Here is a 19,876-nt window from a genome sequence, read left to right as displayed (position 1 = left end):
AATGACCTGTTCATGGCGATTCCCTTGTTCAACAGCACGAATGGAAACCCTGCACATGGACTTCTCCAGATGGAATGCAGAGAAATTAAACGGACAACGTCTTTGAGAAGAGATGACGGAATATTAGCACCTAAAACTAGGCCTGGGTGGGATAGTCAAAGAGACCACGTTGCAGATGCAGAAAATGAAAACAAGTCCCATGAGAGCCGAAAGACGACCTTGAATGCATCCGGCTAGAATTTAGAGAACATCTAAAGAATCGATTGAACTCGTTGAACATTGATGACAGAAGGCCTGATGAGTTATGGGATAACATCAAGAACATAGATAATAAAGAAAGCCAAAGATCACTTAAAAGACAGCAACGAAAGAAAAGATCAGCGTGGAGGTCAGAAAAGACTGTTTGGAACCTTGCTCTTGATGGCGGAGAAGCTCAAGAAAATGGAAGATGTGAGCACGTGAAAGAGGTGAACAGAACATATCCTTTGAGAGGACGAAGGATAATATTTTAATGAAATTTTAATTTTAATGTGCAAAGACCTAGAGCCAGAAAACCAACACGACAGACATGCTCAGCATATCAGAAACGGAAAGAAGTGAGGGAAAAACATCCAAGCCTCCAGTTGCAATATTGAACAATTCTATGGGAAAACTATTAAATGAAACAGGAAACATCACAAGAAGATGAAAGTCACTGTGCAAAAGCCAACTAGTTGATATTTAATAATTTCAAAAGGTAGCATATGATCATGTAGGGGGAGTGATTTAAACTTGAATATATGTGCTTGGAAGATGGCTACCTGGCTAAGCCACTGAGAACAGATGCGTATCTGTATGTATTCTATAGAAAGGTGGCCGAGCAGGATGTGCACATTATAAAATAACATCATTGCTATCGCATGCAAACAACATTTTGCTGAAAATCACTCAAAAGTGGTTGCATTCAAGTTGAAATCCAAGCTGGATTCAGAAAAGGACACAGAACAAGATATAGTCTTGCTCGGATCAGATGACTCCTGGCTGAAAGCACAGAGGCCTAGAAAGTTGTTTACTTGTGTTTTGTTGACTACACAAAGGCATTTGGCAATTGCAATAATAACAAACTATCGTATGATTGAGAAGCGTGGGAATTCCAGAGCATTTCACTGGGCTCATGCGGAACCTGCCTATGGACCAGAAGGCAGACAGCACACTACAGCCCGGAAATACACCTTGGCTTTAAATTAGGAAATGTGTTTGCCAATGTTGCATCCTCTCCCCATACTTGTTCTAGCTGTATGCTGAGCCAATCATCTCAGAAGCTGGACTAGAGGAAGACAAATTTGACATCAGGATTGCAGGGCGTCTTATTAACAACCTTGGATATGCAGATGACCCAAGCTTGCTGGCTGAAAGCGAGGACTTGGAGTTCTTGCTGATGGCAATCAAGGATTGCAGCATTCCTTATAGATTACCACGTCATGTGAAGAAGGCCAGCATCCTCGCAACTGAACCAGTAGGTAATGTCATGATAAAAGGAGAAAAGGTTGAACTTGTCAAAGATGTCATCTTGATTGAACCCCAAATCAATACTTTTGAAAGCAGCAGTTCACAGATCAAAAGATTCATTGCATTGAGTATATTTGCTGCACAATACCTCAAAATTATTGAAGAATGCTACTTGGAGGAAAGAGGTACACCTGATCCAACTCAAGGTATTTTCAATGGCCTCATCTGCGTGTGAAAATTGTACACTGCATAAGGAAAGCAAAAAGAATTGATGCATTTGAATTGTACTTGTGAAAGATATAGAAAGTACCATGGACTGTCAAAAGGATACACAAATGTGTCTTGAATAAAGTGTGGCTAGGGTGCTCCTTACAGGTAAGGATGGCGAGACTGTCTTTAATTCTTCATAGATGTCATGAGAGACTGGTCCCTGAAGAAGGATATCATGCTAGGTAAAGTTGAGGGACATCACAAAAGAGGAAGGCACTCAATGAGATGGACTGACACATGGCTGCAACAATGGGATCACGCACAAGATCAATCATAAGGCTGGCACAGGACTGGGCAGGGTTTTCTTCTGTTATGCCCAGGGTTGCTATGGTTTGGAACCAACTTGATGGCAAGAAACAACAACAGCAAAATTCATGTCTTTTAACTCCCACCAAAGAATGGAGTGGGACTATGTCACTAGGACATGTGTCACGCTAACTGAAGGGATTGGCAAGATTTAGTTGCCACATCCCTGCCTTTAAGGATGAGCCAGCTGAGAAGCAGGAACCGAGATAAGTCCTGGGACCAGTCAGAAGATCCAACAGTGGATCATGTTCAAGGTTTCTGTCTGAAATGGTGGAGGCCGAGATCAGAGGCACCTGAAGCGGTGATACAGAAACCAGGTGAAGACCAGAGATCCAGGCAAGGAGACCACGTGACAGAAGGGAAGACCAGTGCTGAGATGATGAGACGGTGACAGTGAAGCCAAGGCACCCTGTGACTGAGAGAGGGGCTGAGGTCCCAGGACACTTGGCTGCTGGCTGAGAAGAAGTGTTTCTTTAGATGAATGGCTGTATCTTTAATGTTCTATGGTCCTCCTTGTGGTAACCGCTATTTTCCCTCATGTCTCACAACTCATAGTGAGCCTATAGGACAGGCAAAAACTGCCCCCTCTGAGTTTCTGAGAATGTAACAGTTTACAGGAATGGCAAGCCCTATCGTTCTCCTCCTGAAGGGTGGCTGGTGGCTTTGAACTTCAGACCTTGAGGATGTCAGCCCAGTTGTCTGCAAATTCTGTGTGCCCATTGGAACAGATTATTGAGCCGAGCAGAGAAGCAGAGGGTTGTGGAAGGATCAGTTGGTGTCAGAATAAGTTGTTATTTTGTCATATTAGAAAACACTAACTCCAAGAACCCTGACATAAAATTTTAAAAAATCTAGTGAAATTGGAGAACAATCCAGAGTTCTGTGAACTACTGGAACATTTCTTTTCAGGTTGATCATTTCTTAGAATTCTAATGGCTGGTATAATATATTTTGCTTCATCATGTTACAATAAAAATGTGTCTATTCAGAGAAATAAGAATCACTACGTGAAGATCCATACTTTTATGTCAGCTCTATTATGTTGAGTCATTTAATAGCAAGCTGATATCTATGGTTATGAACTCTCCGAGGCTGGCATTTAAAATGATACTTAAGTCCAATTAATTCATATGATTCTATTTGCCACACAGCCAGGATCCTGAAGTCAAATGCCCACGCAATGAGCATCTATAAGTAGAGGTAAAAGTAGCTAAAACAATGATCATGCTTACATATGATCTAATAAGGATGAAAGACTCTCACGTCACAAATGAAATACATCATCCTGCTAGATTGGGGCCACCTCATTACTTAAAGGGTCCGAAAAAATGTAGAGATGTTAAATTATTTGAAGTACAAAAGTCAAAAGAATTTCTTTCACACAGGAAACTCAAGTGCAGATTGGGAGCCTTAATTCCTGTTCAGATAGGCATCCCAATCTTCAGGAAGAGCATGAGAGCAGCTTCTCAGGGATGGATGCTCGGCTCCTCGCTTTGTGGCCTCTTGCAGCACTAGCCTGCTCTGTCCTACCTGGCACCTCATAACCTAATGACGTGAATTCTTTGCTTGATTGATTTATTGCCCACCATAAGACTTTTTTTTTAGCTCTGAAAGTATAGGGGCTATGTGTCCCCCTCCAACTGGTATACTTCTTAGCATACTAAAGATAGTTAACATGTAAAATATACTCACAGTTTTTATAGGAAATCTTGTCATCTGAGCTCGATTGCTAGCTACCAATGGGAAGAGTCCACAAGTTATAGTCTTTGATTAGTCCGTTGGACCCAATGGTGCTGAATAAACAGCAAGATCTCAGTAAAGCTGAATTATATTTAGTTGGATAGAATCATATGAACACTGTGCTTCTGACTTCCTTAGAGTCTCACATCAACTTAACTTTAACTTTTTGTTCCTACATCTTTCAGTATTTTGTACTATCTGAGAAAAGTGTTGATGTCTCTTCTTTGAATAATTCTATACATAGTAAATGATGGATAAGGAAAAAGAACTATCATTTCATTAATTGACTGCTATGCCAGACATATGGTTGTGCTGTATGCTTTATGAATGTTAATTAAAGTAATCTCATATCCTGGAAAGTCAGTATTTTAGCTGTCATTTTTAGCTGGCAACATGAAAGCTTGGAGATTACTTTCTCTGGAATCTAAATTACGTATCTTGTAAGGGCCACAGCAGAGATGGGCATCCAGAACTTTTTTTATTTCCCAACCCTATTCTTTCGTCTACTGTTTGGCCTCATGGTGTTAGCTCATTATTGAATGCACTAACAAAAAGTGACAGCCATGCTAGGTAACAAAAACACTCAGCTTTACTTGCTCCATTGGTTGGGCAATCCATCATTCTATTCCATGCTCTGCTTCCTGGGTCTGCTTCTGTGATTCTCCGGCTGTCATCTGGATCCAGGAGGTTGACTGTGCAGGGATCTCAGGATCCGTTGTTGGCTCTTGCTAGTAATGGGATCCCTCCTCCTGCTTCCCAGAGGGCTCATTTTAGACACAACAGGAAGATACTCTAGGGAATCCTATCAGAATCTTCCCTCACCTTCTTACGAAACCCATGCGGGGATAGGTTGTTTCGTGCAAATTAGACACTTTAGCGAATAGAGCCACATTAAATCATTCCCTCCCCCTCCAAACATATTGCTAGAGATTCACCTGGGGAATTCTGAACAATGATGTAACCCCTGTTGACAGAGGAAAGAGATAGAATTGTAGTTGTGAGATGCCGAGAGCTCAAAAGTTTGCAAGGCACCACACAAACCAGACACTGTTGTTCAGTCAGCTCTCACGTGTGGAAGCAAGATGTGTAAAGAATAGCCCAGCATTCCTTACGGTTTTCCATGTTGATTCCTTAGAACTCGATTGCCACACCTTTATTCCAAGGATCCCCAGGGTGGACGCGAATCACCTGGCTTGCAGTTAGTTGCCGAGAATCTTCACTGCCTCAGTCATCCACGGATGTGTGAGACTGCCATGCCAAGTTGATACTTTAAAAATAAGCTTGGCTGATGCTAGCTTTAAATATCTGCCCAAGGAGATTGCTTGCAAAGTAGTAACAGAATTCTGAATTTCCACTGAGGTTCAGGTTAATTTGCTTCATCGCTTGATTCTTTTCTTTTTTTTGGGGGGGGGGTTCTCTTTATTGGCTAGATTCTTTATCCCCCACCTTAAATAACTATATAATTTTAAGCACATCTTCCTGACAGGAATTGCGAAAGGCATTGCAGAATAGATTTCGTTACCCTTCAGTTTGATTAAGGATCTTCTATCATCTGAGGAAGAGGGGCCATCTCACACGGAGAAGATCTACGCAGAAGAGTTGGGTCCCAGATCCCAATGAACCAAAGGTCAGAAGGAGAGAGTCACTGTAATAGAAAAGCAGAACCGAATGCCTGGGCTCTATGAGAAAGTTAGGATCAACAAGGTGTGATCCTATCGATTACTTTTCCTCCTTCTTGCCCCGCTTCATTCCAACCTTCCCTTTTAGCATAGTTCATTTTCAATTTTAAATATATTTGGAAGGATGCATAAATATAGTTTTAATACTTTGCATAGCAATATTTTAATAGTTTCAACCTATTTATGTTAGTTTTAAAGAGCCAAATCTAATATAAGTCACTCAATGAAGCAAATAAAATGTGACTGCTGATGTGACTTCTGGGACAAGTGAACACCTATGTAGGTGTAACCTGAAAATAATCAAAATATTGCTGAGTTTTCTATGGTTAGGATTTAGGCAGAGTGCAATTCCTCTGAGTATTCCGTCAGTCATGAATATCAAAGGTGAGCAAAATGAAGTGGTTATTTATGATGTGTGCTTTCTCTTTTAATAACATAAACATCATTGTATAATCTGAAAACAATTATTTCAACAGTTTCTGTTCTGATCATGTGCCCCTTCCCCCCACCAAAAAAATTAAGTGTGCATGTATGTGGGATACTTTATGGGGAAAATAAAGACACGTTCAATCCCCAAACCTAAATCCACTGTCATCAAGTCATTTCTGACTCAGTGACCCCACCCCACCTAGGGCTTGGGGGACTGTACGTCTTCATATGAACAGCCAGCCTCATCTTCCTTCTGAGGGGCAGCTGGTGGGTTTGAACTGATGCTTTAAATCCACAATGCCGCCAGGGCTCCTTAAATCCATGTATATGTGATGAAAATCTGGAGATTTCTAAATAACTTTTAGGTGCACAACAGAGTGAAACACTCCCTATCCTCATGATTGATACTCAAGCCCATTGTTGTAGCAATGACATCAATTCAACTATGTGAAGTCCTTCTCCAGAGACTGGCTCCTCCTGATCACATCAAAGTCTGTAAGAAAATGCCTTGCCAGTCTTGTTTCTAAGGAGCATCTTTGTCGGACTTCAAGACAGGTTTGTCTAATCTTCCCCGAGCGCATGGTGTATCTTTGCACACATCATAGTTCAAAAGCACCAATACTTCTTTGGTCTTCCTTATTCATAGCTAGCTTTCACATGCATGTGAAATGATTGAACATATCACGGTTTGGGTCAAATGCACCTTAGTCATCAAAGTGGTATCTTTGCTTTATCAGCTGTCATGTTTGTTAGGTGCCGGTGTGTCAGCTTGGACCCATAACACCCCTGTGTACAACAGAATGAAACACTGCCTGGTCTTGCTTCATCCTCACTGTTTTTATGTGTGAGGCCATTGTGGTAGCCACTGTGCCAATCCTCTGCCCTGCTACTTCACAAACCGTGCTGTCCTGGTCCAGGCACTGGCCTCTCCTGCTGATCATTAGGAGTTAGAATGAACTCCATGTCAGTGAACAGTGAGTTGGTTTATTTCACTTTTGGTTTTGCCACACATTTGCCTAATGCAATCACACACACACACACACACACACACACACACACACACACACACACACGCTTGTATGCACGCACACCCTCATTGCCGTCTAGTCAATTCTGACTCATCGCAACCCCATAGGACAGGGTAGAACTGCCCCTGTGGGTTTCCAAGACTACATCACTTTATAGGAATAGAAAGCCTCAGTTTTCTCTTGTGGTGTGACTTGTGGTTTCGAACTACTGACCTTATAAAGTTGATGGATATAAGTAAAATAAAATTTCAAACTTTTCTCCATTTATTATGATGTTGCCTGTTGGATCATTTTGTGTGGATTTTAATTTTCTTTTTTCTGAGTTATTTTCTGTACCGAAAGATCAAATAATCATTATTTAATCATATAATCATTTTAGCCTGTGAGTGCTTCAAATCCTCTTTACTTGGAAATAATTTAACAATATTGTGTCATCTGCATATCCTAGGTGAGGTTGTTAATGAGTGTTCCTCCAATTCTGATGCCATATTCTTTTTCATATAGCCTAGTGTTTTGGGTAAATTGTTCAGCATACAGACTGGATAATTAAAATGAAAAGATACAACTCTGATGCACACCTTTCCTTATTTTAAACCATGCAGTATTCCCATGTTGTGTTGGAAAGACAGTTCTTTGGTCTGCGGGAAGTTTGCACACGAGCACAGTTAAGTGTTCTGGAATTCCCATTCTATGCCAAGTTATCCATAACTTATTGTGAGCCACATAATTGAATGACTGTGCTTAGTCAGTAGAACACGATTCAACATCTTTCTGGTATTCTCTGGGTTTAGCCAAGATCCATCTGGCATCAGTCACCTACTTGTTCCATGTCATCTTCTGCATCCAGCCTGGGTTTCTGGCAGTTCCCTGTCAGTGTATGGCTGCAGTCCTTTTAAAATTAGTTTCAGCAACATTTTACTTACATGTGATAATATTGTTCTATAATGTCTGTATTCTGGTGGATTATTTTTCTTTATAATGGGCACATAGCTGTAGGTTGGCCAACTATTTGTCTTCCAATTCTTGGCACAGATGAGTGAACAGATGACCCTCAGCACTGCATCTGTTGGTGGAAACATTTCAGTTGATCTTCTGCCAATTATGAATACGTTTTTTGCTAATGCCTGCAGTGTAGTTTAGACTTCTTCTTCCAATATCATTGGTTCATGATCACATGCTGTCTTTTGAAATGATTGAAGATTGACCAGGTCTTCCTGGTATAGTAACTGTGAAACCCTTCCATCTTATATTGATCATTCCCATGTCATTTAATTTTATGCATATACAATCCTTCAAAACTACAACTCAGGGCTTACATTTTTTGCTTCAATACTTTCAGCTTGAGAAATAGCAAGTGTCTTCTTTGCCTTTGACCTTGTACTTCCAGATATTTGCCTATTAAACTATAATGCTTTATCTTCTAGAGTCACCCATTGAAATCTTCTGATCAACGGCTATTTCTTTATTTCTACCACTTGTTTTAGCTACCCTACATTCAAGATCAAGTTTCAGAGTCTCTCCTGATGTTCATTTTGGCCTTTTCCATTTTTCCTTTCTTCTTAATGATGCTTTCTTTTCTTCATGAATGATGCCTTTGACATCATCCCACAACTTTGGTCATTAGTTTTTAATGCATTAAAGATGGTCTTGAGACACTTTCTAATTCAGACTAGATGTTCTCATGGTTGTACGTTGGCTCTCATGAAATTGTTTAAACTTTTTTCAAGTGCAACTTGAATTTAATTATAAGCAATTGGTAAATTGCTGTGTAGTCACTCTACACTCTGATGATATTGAACTTGTTCATTGTTTCTTTTGAGATTGTCAATATGGTTCCTGTGTATCCTACTCAGGGAAGTCCACATGAAGTCGCCATTTATATTTTTGAAAAAATTGGTATCTGCAACGAATAAGTTATTCATCTTCTAACATTCTATCATGCATTCTCTGATGTTTCTATCACCATGGCCATATTCTGAAGCTACTAATTCTTCTTTTTTGTTTTGATTACGTGTTTGATCAATTTTGGATGGCAGAATTTGGTAAAACATTTCAGTCTCTTCATCTTTGACTTTAGTCTCTTGTGCGTGCCTTGGACTATGCGGGGTTCTTATTAGCCTTGTAGGCATATAGATATCATCTTATCACTGAAAATGTTGTTCTTTAGGATAGAACTTTGAATGTTTTTTTATGATGATAAATCTGTTGTAATTTACCATTCCTAGCACCAGAGGCCTATGCCTAGTTGATTCAAAGTGGCCAATACCAGCCCATTGCAGCTTCCATTGATATCCTAAGGCTGACGATATCAGTCTATGTTTGTGCATTCCATTTCATGAGTTCTGAATGCGTTGAGTGATTTTCTATTTTCATGTTAAATTTGGGCCTGTAGAAAGAGAGGTAAGAACTTTGCCAGGTTTATAATGAGGAAGAGCTCGACTCTTTAACACACCTTGTCACCAGGAATGAAAATCAATGACAAAGTAAGTTTTTTTCATTGTGACCCACGTATGTGCAGAGATCTGGCTGCCATAGTTTCCTATGGCTGCTATAGCACAAATGACACCAGCGAGTGGCTTTCAGAAAGAGAAATTTATGTTCACAGTTTTAATGCCAAAAATTTTGGTTGTGTGGAATCCTTCCTTGTTTGTAATCCTGATTTTTCCTTGGACCTGCCTGTGTTTCTTAATCCTTTCTTTTTTATAACAACTCAGAAGTGCAAAGGTTTAGAACCACCCTCGTCAGGCATACTTAAAATAACATAACAAAGAAACACTATGTCAGAACTGAATTATATCCATAGGTATAGGGAGTAGGGCCACAACACGTAGTTTGAAGGGACACATTTCTCAAAGCGGACATCTTCCAGAGACCAAGCGTGGAGATGGGTGCTTATTAGCTGGTGAAACCAGGGTGGGCAGCAGTGTTCCTCTGGATGACCAACGCCTAGAAAAGTGATTGCTGACTTAGGAACGTAAGACCAAATCCACACTGTTTGAACTGGTCCGATGGGACCGTTTGTATAGCTTAGCTTCAATCGGACCCAGGCTGGAAAGTTACAGTGTAGAATTTCTCAGTGCTTGTAGTCAGTTAACGTTCGGAAAAATAAGGGGCTTTAAGAGCTGGAGCAAGGGGTCCTCAGACTTTTTAAACAGGGGACCAGTTAACTGTCCCTCAGATCGTTGGAGGGCCGGACTATAGTTTAAAACAAAAGAAAACTATGAAAAAATTCCTTTGCACACTGGACTAGTCGGCTGCTAAGCAGGATAGGCAGCAGCGGCAAAAACACCCGGCAGCCCAGATAAATGTCCTCGGTGGGCCACATGTGGCCCGCGGGCCATAGTTTGAGAACCCCTGATACAGGAGAGCAAATGATAAAATAGACAGACATATAGAACTCTACTCTGTTTTCTCCACCAGTGAATTCTTCCATGACCTGTGGACTATCTAGCACCCACCAAACATGTTTAGCATTTCAGGTTTCTGTAGAACGAAACTGCCAACCCAGTTGTAGTATAGGCAACTATCAGGTGGGATCGATATAACTGTGAATCTGAAAAACAAAACCAAACTGGCTTCAGTCTACCAACCCTACCAGCAGAGGCTACTTAGGTCATCTATGCCCTCCATATTTCTACCCCACTTTACCATTAATTGAATCCATTTTCTTCCACACCTGGGCAGGTTGAGTGGTACTCAAACATAGAAATGATGTCCTTTTCTGCATGGCAGCTTCAGTCCATGGGAATGATAACCATAGAGCCATGCTTGGGGCCTGACAAGAGAGTATGATTTGATGTTTGTTGCAAGTGAAAAGAGGGCGGTGTTTGCTCCTCTGCTCAGTGTCGGCTCTCCTATATTGCCTACAAGAAATAGTTATAATTTAAGCCCTTCCTTGGAAATTAAATTACTTTTCTTCATATCCCATATAACTTTTAATGTTAATATGTTTCAAAAATGGACATACTTTTGCTACACAAAAATGAACTGAGATGTTTGTATGCTGTGGAGTGGCCTACTGGTTATGCATTGGGCCATGACCCTCAAAGTCAGCAGTTGGACTCCAGCAGCAGCCCCGAGGCAGAAGAGTGTGATTGTCTACTCTCATGAAGAGTTACAGTCTTGGAAACAAATCGGGAGTATTCTACCATGTCCTATGCAGGTGCTATGAGTCGGCATTGACTCAACGGTAGTGAGTGAGTTTGCAATACTGTGGAAATGGAGGCTGGGTTGACAATAAAGTTGTACTCTGAGGTGAAGGATTTCAATAAATCATTATGGTGTTGTTATTGTTTTTATGTGCCATCTATTTGATTCTGACTCATAGCAAGCTCATGTACAACAGACATAAAAACTGCCTGCTCCTGTATCATGCTCACAATTGTTCTTATGCTTGAGCCCCTTGATGCAGCCACGGCATCAATCCATCTTGCTGGATACATGACCACACATGATGTCCTTCTCCTGGGACTGGTCTCCTGATAACACGTCCAAATTTCATGAGACAAAGTTTCGTCATCCTTGCCTCTGAACAGTACTCTGGTTGTACTTCCCCAAGATGTGTTTGTTCTTTTGGCAGTCCATGGTACTTGCCATATTTCTCTCTCACACCATCATTCAAATGCATTGACTTTTCTTTAGCCTTCCTTATTCATTGCCCAGCTTTCATATGCATAGGAGGTGATTGGAAATACTACTCCTCGGGTCACGAGTACCTTACTCCTCAAAGTAACATCCTTGCTTTTCAATACTTCAAAGAGGCGCTGTGAAGCACATTTACTCAGTGTAATGTACCATTGGATCCCTTGACTGCTGCTTCCATGAGCATGGATTGTGAATCTAAGCAAGATGAAATCCTTGGTAATTTCAATCTTTTCTCTGTTTACCAGGATATTACCCATGGGCCTCGACGTGAGGATTCCAGTTCTCTTTATATTGAATTGTCATCCATACTGAAGGCTGCAATCCTTCATCTTCATCGGCAAGTGTTTCATGTTCTCAAAATCATTTAGCAAGGGCGTGTCCTCCGCTTATCACAGGTCGTTAATGAGCCTTCCTGCAACTCTGATGTTGCATTTTTTTCCTCATATGATCCAGCCTCTTTGATGATTTGCTAAGCATACAGATTGAATAAGTTTAGTAAGGGGATGCAACCCTAACTCACACCTTTCTGGATATTAAACCATTTATCGCTCTCTTGTTCTGTTCGCACAAGTGCCTCTTGATCCATGTACAAGTTCTGCCTGAACACAGCCTAATACTCTGGGACCCCCATTCTTCTCAAGGATTCCCACAGTTTCCGGTGGTCCACACAGTCTAATGCCTTTGCAGTCAGTAAATCACCAGGAAACCTTTCTCTGGTATTCTCTGCTTCGAACCAAGATCTGTCAGCTATCAGTCATGATCTCTTTTGTTCCACATCCTTCTTTGAATCTAGCCTGGACTTCTGTCCCTCTCTGTCCATGTGCTGCTGCCACTGCTGTGGGATGATCTTCAGCAAAAGTTTGTTTGCATGTGATATTAATGCTGCTGCTCTATAATTTTTTTTTTTTGGGGGGTGTTTTTTATTTTTTTTTATTTTTTTAACAATTAAGAGAGTTTCTTAGGGAAGTCAATAGGTAGTCACAAGCCAGGATCAGCAAACCATAAGGAAGCAGTCATTGGTCTCCTCAGCCAACAGCCAAGTCTCTGGTTCTCAGTCTCTCAGCCCTGTGGTCCCCTCCTGGGTATTTAGCTCAATGGATGGAAGGGAGGCAGCCTCCCTGTCACTCTTTCTCACAGCTCCACAATCTCAGGTCAGATAAGGAGAAGGTGCCCCTTGGTCCCAGAGCTGTTCTTCTGAGTCTCCATGCCACCGTCAGTGATGCATCTGGTGTCAGAGGCCTCCGACACTTCAGACAGAGCTCTTGACCTTGCTCTTCCAACATCTGGGGAGAGGGTTCCTGCTTCTCTACTGCTTCAAAGATGGTTCATTCTTGCTGCTCTATAATTTGAGCTTTCTTTTGGGTCACCTTTTCTTGGAATGGGTATAAACAAGGTTCTCTTCTGAATTTCCTTGCATAGATGAATGAGTGTTTTCAGTGTTTCAGAAGCTTGTTGAAACATATCAGTTGGTATTCCATAAATTCCTGGAGGCTTGTGCTTGGTGAATTCTTTCAGTACAGCTTGAACTTCTTTTTAGCATATCCCCTTTAATTTTGTATTTGAAAACTCAGTTCTAGCTAATGTTCAAGGGAATGACAATTGACAAATTCATTGTTTTAGCTTATTTTAACAATCCTTATGGCTATTCACAGTTGGAGTAAAACTTGTGTCCAGACTATTGAAACAAATATAACCAATTCAAATCAGGCCTTGCTTTCTGAGTGACCTACCAACCGTATAAATTAGCAACCAAGCTCTTTACTGTTTGTACCACTCTGGCCTCCATGTAGTACCTTAAAATTCTCCACACACATACATTTTGGCTCAAAATAATCAGTTCTTCTAGATGAACGATCATGTTCTTTTTATGCTACAAGTTATGGAAGTTATCATATTAAGACAAAAGTTTTAATTTTATTATCAATTCAATGAAATATATTTTATACTGACATATTATAAATCATGATAGCTTTTAAAATACAGAATAGTCAAAGTCCTTGGGATTTGTGAAGAAGCACAAAAAAGAGGCCAAATATACTTTTAATCAGATCAGAACCCTACTTTTGGCTAAAATTGTTCAGCTTGAGAACTTACCAATGATAATAAATACCAAGAGAATAAAGGTAAAGTATTTTTCACACAGATTTTAATTAGTTTTATGATATTTAATTATTATTTTAATTTCACATAAACTATTTTAAAAATCCCTTTTGGATTATTGTGTCCCCTTTTCTTCCATGAGAAATGACTAAAGTAATAAATCTTGCTGAGTATGCTGAATATCACATCTTGGTCTAGGAGAAAAAAAATCTGAGCTTCTTAAGAAAATATTTCAAATTGGTAACATAGAAATAAACAATAATGATAAACTGATCACTCTGGTTTAGCAGAAAGAATATAGGACTAGCAAGAGAGAGAGAGAGAGAGAGAGAGAGAAATCAGGCTCACTCTCATTGTCTCTTGTCTCCTGAAACAGATACTAAGAGAGTGTTTAGTTCAAGGCTGGGAAAATGTCTGGGGTTGACAGATGGAATAACAGAGTTTGAATCTGCCAACAATACTTTCCAGCTGTCTGACTTCAGAAATGTACATAATATAACGTTATAGAAGGGCTAGGAGAGAGACTGATTCATAGTGTGGCACCAAACATGTTCATTTATTTATTTCCTCGGATTGATTAGTCTTCTAATCAACATAAAGTACCATGTTTAGTCATTGAAATGGTATACAGGATGGAGTTGTCAACTTTAAAGGTACTAGTTTTGGAACAAAAAGAACTTTAAAGGGTTGAAATAATTTCCGTACTTTCTTCAGGATCTCATTATCCGCCGTTTGGACGGATGTTCTTGGGGTTGGGCTGGAAAATATGGGAGTGGAGCAGCCAAGAAAAACCAAGACCCTGGGCATTTCGCCAGAGAGGCAGAGGACATTCTAGGCTTCCCCTTTCTTTTCCAGGGTTATTGAATCCTTGTAGCTTTACTGGAGCTCAGCGATAGGTATTTATTACCAATAGTAGTGCTATTCTTTTTACTATGTGGTTCCCGGTGACAGAGAACAGCCAACATGATCCCAACATGCCATTCCGAGTTCACTGAATGCTCCCTGTCTCCTCGGTCCCATAAATAAAGAACTGGTGCATTTGAAGAGGTGCTTTGGAGCCTCATCCATCTTCTCTGCCTTTAAGAATAAAACCGTTGCATGCACGGTCTGTATCATGCTGCAGCTCTTAGCCTGTAAGCTAAAGGTAGTGAAGAAATCCTCCTTAAGTCAGTGGTTTTCCTTGCTCTGGTTGCATACTGGATGCACATTTTAAGAATATCATGGGTCACTGATCTTCAAGTACCATATTTTGTTAATGGAGACAAAGTGTATAGATATTTATCAGCACACACTTGTGTCAAAGTCTTTCATCCATTTCTTTTGTCTGTGTGACTCTTTGACTGTGATGCCTTGTCATATCAAGACCATAGTAATTTTTATGATGTACTCTATATTTGCATGTGAGTTGCCTCCCATAAACCAGAATTAGGAAAGATATAGCCCATTGGATTCCTTAGCCATTTCTTGCTTACTGTGATACAAGTGAACATTTACATTGAAAATTACTTTTCCATCCAAAATACATACATGATTTGTGACATTGCTTGTGGTTTTCACAACACAATAGCACTGTTAGCTGTTTATGTTTGTCTTTCTTTCCCACTCCATTTTGTCTTTTAAATATCATGCACGGATAAATAATACTATTTTGATTTATATGTGCCATTGTTTTAAGGAGGATATAACTCTCGGGAAATGTTTTTCACCATATAGACCTTGGATTGTGTCCATGTGTCTTTCTTTTGTTTACTGGTTTATTTTGTTTTTTCCTTGCTTTTGATGGAGAGAAAATAGTTACATGTTGGATGGTGGTTCTCTCTCTCTCTTTGTTTTTATTCACTTTATTAGGGGCTCATACAACTCTATCACAATCCATACATGCATCAATTGTGTAAAGCACATTTGTACATTCATTGCCCTCCTCATTCTCAAATCATTTGGTCTCCACTTAAGCCCCTGGTATCAACTCCTCATTTTCCCCCTCCCTCCCTGCTCCCTTCTCCCTCATGAGCCCTTGATAATTTATAAATTATTATTTTGTCATATCTTGCCCTGTCTGACATCTCCCTTCACCCACTTTTCTGTTTTCTGTCCCCCAGGGAGGAGGTTTTATGTAGATCCTTGTAATTGGTTCCCCATTTCCACTCCACCCTCCCTCTACCCTTCCATTATTGCCACTCACACCACTGGTCCTGAAGGGATCATCTGCCCTGGATTCCCTGTGTTTCCAGTTCCTATCTGTAGGTGGTTCTCTTTTAAGATCCCAGCCCTTCTTTGCCAAAGTAAGATGTAGAAAAAACATTGTCTTGGTGGACTAAGTTATACCAATTGACCTGGCCACCCCTACTTTCTTTTTCATTTGATAATAGGACACAGTAAACATCATGTTAAAAGTAGGGAATTATACTTTTCTTGACATATCAGTAATATCTGGACCAATAGTTTTCATTATAATATATCATTTGAATCATTAGCACACATTTTTCTTCATGCCTTTCAATCCTCTTTTCTCTTGGATCTCCATGGACTTGACAGCCTTTCTAGCTCTTGGTTAGTGGCCTGCCACAGTGTTGTTCCTTTAACTTCTAGATGGAATTCTAGAAAGTTTATAAGAAAAAAATTGCTTTTTTTCCCTTTTAAGTATAAATTTCCCTTTTACATTCATCCCTGAGATTCAACTAGGTAGCTGGAGATGGATGGCAAAGCGTTTCTATCTATAAATTTGCTCTTTTGGGAAGTCCTCTTGGGCTTTCACTATTTTAGGTAAAATTATTTTGCTGTAAAACTTTAGAGCTTTATAAAAAAAGATGAGGGGAAAGCATCCCACTCTTCTATGGATTTCTTTTTCCAAAAGTAAGCTCAGGATGCAAATAAAGAAGGATGAGTTTGAAAGAATGGCAATTTTGTCAATAACTGCTGTGGAATATAGTTCCTATTAGGTGCCAATTTTATATAACATTTTATATAAACATCACCTGGACAGAGTTAAAAAATAATACTTTCACGTGGACCACATCGTAGACAGACCGAAGAAGAAACTTCGAGAACTGACTTTCCTGTGATTTTAATATGCAGCCCGTGTTGGCCACAACGAGGCTGGCTGTGTTTTCATTCTCAGCTTCGTAGTTATTTATGAAGTCTCCATAATGTGCTATCATGCTCCGAATGTCTCTTCATCCACTTTTTAATTTGTTTCAGTAGAAGAGCCAATGGTTCTTTTGGGTCCAAATTACAAATATCTGCTGTGATTTCTCACACCACGCAGTGGCTAATTGAAAGCATGCAGCTTATTTCTCTCTCTGATGCTCTGTCTGAGTCACTGCCTTCAACAGGCAAATATAAGGCTTTTTCTTCTACCTGTTCTTATTAGCCACTCTTGAAATGCCTTATTCACAGTCATCATAGGGGATATGTAAATATCCCCTTTGTATGTAAATCCCCTTTTATATGTAAATATAATATCCCTTTTATATGTAAATATAAAATGCAAATTATTTATCCTCATGCATGGTTGGCGGATTGTAATTAATTAAAAAAAAATCTATTCTCACTAATAAAGCCAAATTGGATGGATCCAAGGGAACAACATGGAAGCCGAAAGAAAGAAGCAAATCTAGGACCATCAAGGGTCTGAGACCGGAAACCGTAGAGTTGGGGGCCAGCCCACTCCTTTTCAATTCCCAGATCTCTTCTCTTGTCTTCTATTGTTCTTCATAATGTTTTGACTTCGGTGACCAAATAACTCAAAGGTGACTTCCCAGGACCCATTTCAGCTGCTGAGTTATTTCCAATTTTGGAACCTTATAGACACTGACTAGTTTTTCTCTATCTAACTCAATTCCAGTATGAGATGTTTTCGTGACTCTTCTGTCAGGTTGTCAACACCGTAATGGCTTATCTGTTGTGATGCTGGATGCTACGTCAGCAGGACCACTTATAGTGGATATGTTTCAGTGCAACTTGAATACTATGGCGTACTGGGAAGGACTTCTGCAAAATTAATTCATGAAAGCTCTATGAAGGGAAGTGCAGCATTGCCTGATTTAGTGCCAGAAGATGAGCCCATATAATTTGAAAGAACTGAAAAAATAGGATGGAGAAAAAGCTGCAATCAATCTTAATGGCCAGGATGGAGGAAACTTTCTGGAATTCATTTGCTGATAAGGTAAGACTCAAAATAAGGGGGGAGAAACACCTCCAACATCCTTTAATATTTAGAACATGAAACAGCCAACATATGAATCTAGGAAAATTAGAAATAGTGAAGAATAAAACGGAATGCATAATAATCAATATCCTAGGCATTAGTGAGCTGAAATGGATAGTTATTGGTCATTTGGAAACAGAAAATCCTACGTCTACTCTATTGGGAATGAAATATTAGAGAATGGCACCACATGCATCGTCAACAAAAACATTTCAAGATCTATCCTAAAGTACAGTGCTTTGTTTTATATCGGGTTGCTGAGACTTGAACCTGATCTGATGGCACCTCACAGCCCCAACATATGCACGAGAAATCTGGATAAGAAGAGGAAGACTGAAGAGGAATTGATGTCTTTTTATTATGATGTTGGCGAAAAATATTAACTATAAAGGGCTTCCAAGAGACTGGATATATGTGTCTGAGAAGAAGTACAGCCAAAATGCTCCTTAGATGCTATGGAGGCAAGCTTTCTTCTTACATGCTTTGGGTATGTTACCAGGAAGGAGCAATCCCTGGAGAAGGACAGCATGCTTGGTAAAGTAAAGGGTCAGGGATAAAGAGAAAAGCCCTCAATGACATGGATTGGCACAATGGGCTCTAATTTAGCAATGGCCATGAGGATTATTTAAGATCAAGACGTGTTTCCTTTTGTTTTGTTATACATAAGCTTATTATGAGTTATGGCTGGCGCAAAGGCTTTTATCAACAACAAGAGGCATCTATTTGGTTTGATTGCCTGTACCTAGTTCAATTGGCTGTAAATAAGAGCAATGCACTCATGAGGTCTGTTTTTATTTCCTTCATCAGGATATCAGACTACATTTTCTGAGAGTGACCACAGAAAGGAAGAAAAAACTCATGGTAATTTCTTCCAGTTGTACACATACCTCCATCCCAGCCCGCAATATCCACTCAAAATAGACCATGTTCAAGTTGGAAAACTGAGACTGTAAGCTAATATCATATGGGAGAAAGAGCCATGAAGGCAGGAGGGGTAGACAGGGACCTTTAACTTAGCTTACCCCCTTACTAATTGAAGCTGTAACCTTGGGATTTGCATCTGATTTCCATTTTCCTCACCTGTAAATGACAAATGATGGGTTCGTGTTTGGTGATATAGCTCCACAGACCTTGGCATTAAACACTATAAGACACTACCAATCTGTTTTTAAAAAAAAAATTTATTTTAATCATTTTATTAGGGGCTCATACAACTCATCACAATCCATACACACATCAATTGTGTCAAGCACATTTGTACATTCATTGCCCTCATCATTCTCAAAACATTTCCTCTCCACTTAAACCCCCGGCATTAGCTCCTCATTATTTCCCCCTCCCCCCTCCCTCATGAGCCCTTGCTAATTCATAAATTATTATTTTGTCATATCTTGCCCTGTCCGATGTCTCCCTTCACCCATTTTTCTGTTGTCAGTCCCTGAGGGAGGAGGTCACATGTAGATCCTTGTCATCGGTTCCCTCTTTCCAACCCACCCTCCCTCTGCCCTCCCAGTATCGCCACTCACACCATTTTTCTTCTTTCTATAGACCCTTAATTCTAAAACTCTTGTGTTTCAGGTTCTCTTATATGTTGAATCATTAAGAGTTCAAAGAACTTCTGTTTAAGCTTTTTTATACTTCTTCATACTTTCCATATTAGAAATTAAAAAACGGAGACATTTATAAATATCGATTTATAATTTATTTTAAAATCACATAATATAACTCTTGTTGCCAGTGTCTCCTGGTTGGCTCTGACTCAGAAACCCTTTGTACTACAGAACGGAGCCCTACCCAGTTCTGCACCCCCCTCATACTGATTGCCATGCTTGAGCCCATTGTTGTAGCAATTGTGTCACTTTCTACCATCGAAGAGCTTCCTTTTTATATTGGCTGATGACCTGTGTTATCAATAAGCAAGACCAGTCTCTTCCAATAACATGTCCAAAGTACATGAAACAAAGCGTTCAGCTTGCATGGAAGGA

Source organism: Echinops telfairi, unplaced genomic scaffold (genome assembly GCF_000313985.2).
Source record: "Echinops telfairi isolate 266 unplaced genomic scaffold, ASM31398v2 ScPeMD7_15;HRSCAF=58, whole genome shotgun sequence".
Classification (NCBI taxonomy): domain Eukaryota; kingdom Metazoa; phylum Chordata; class Mammalia; order Afrosoricida; family Tenrecidae; genus Echinops; species Echinops telfairi.
This window is presented reverse-complemented; position numbering follows the sequence as displayed.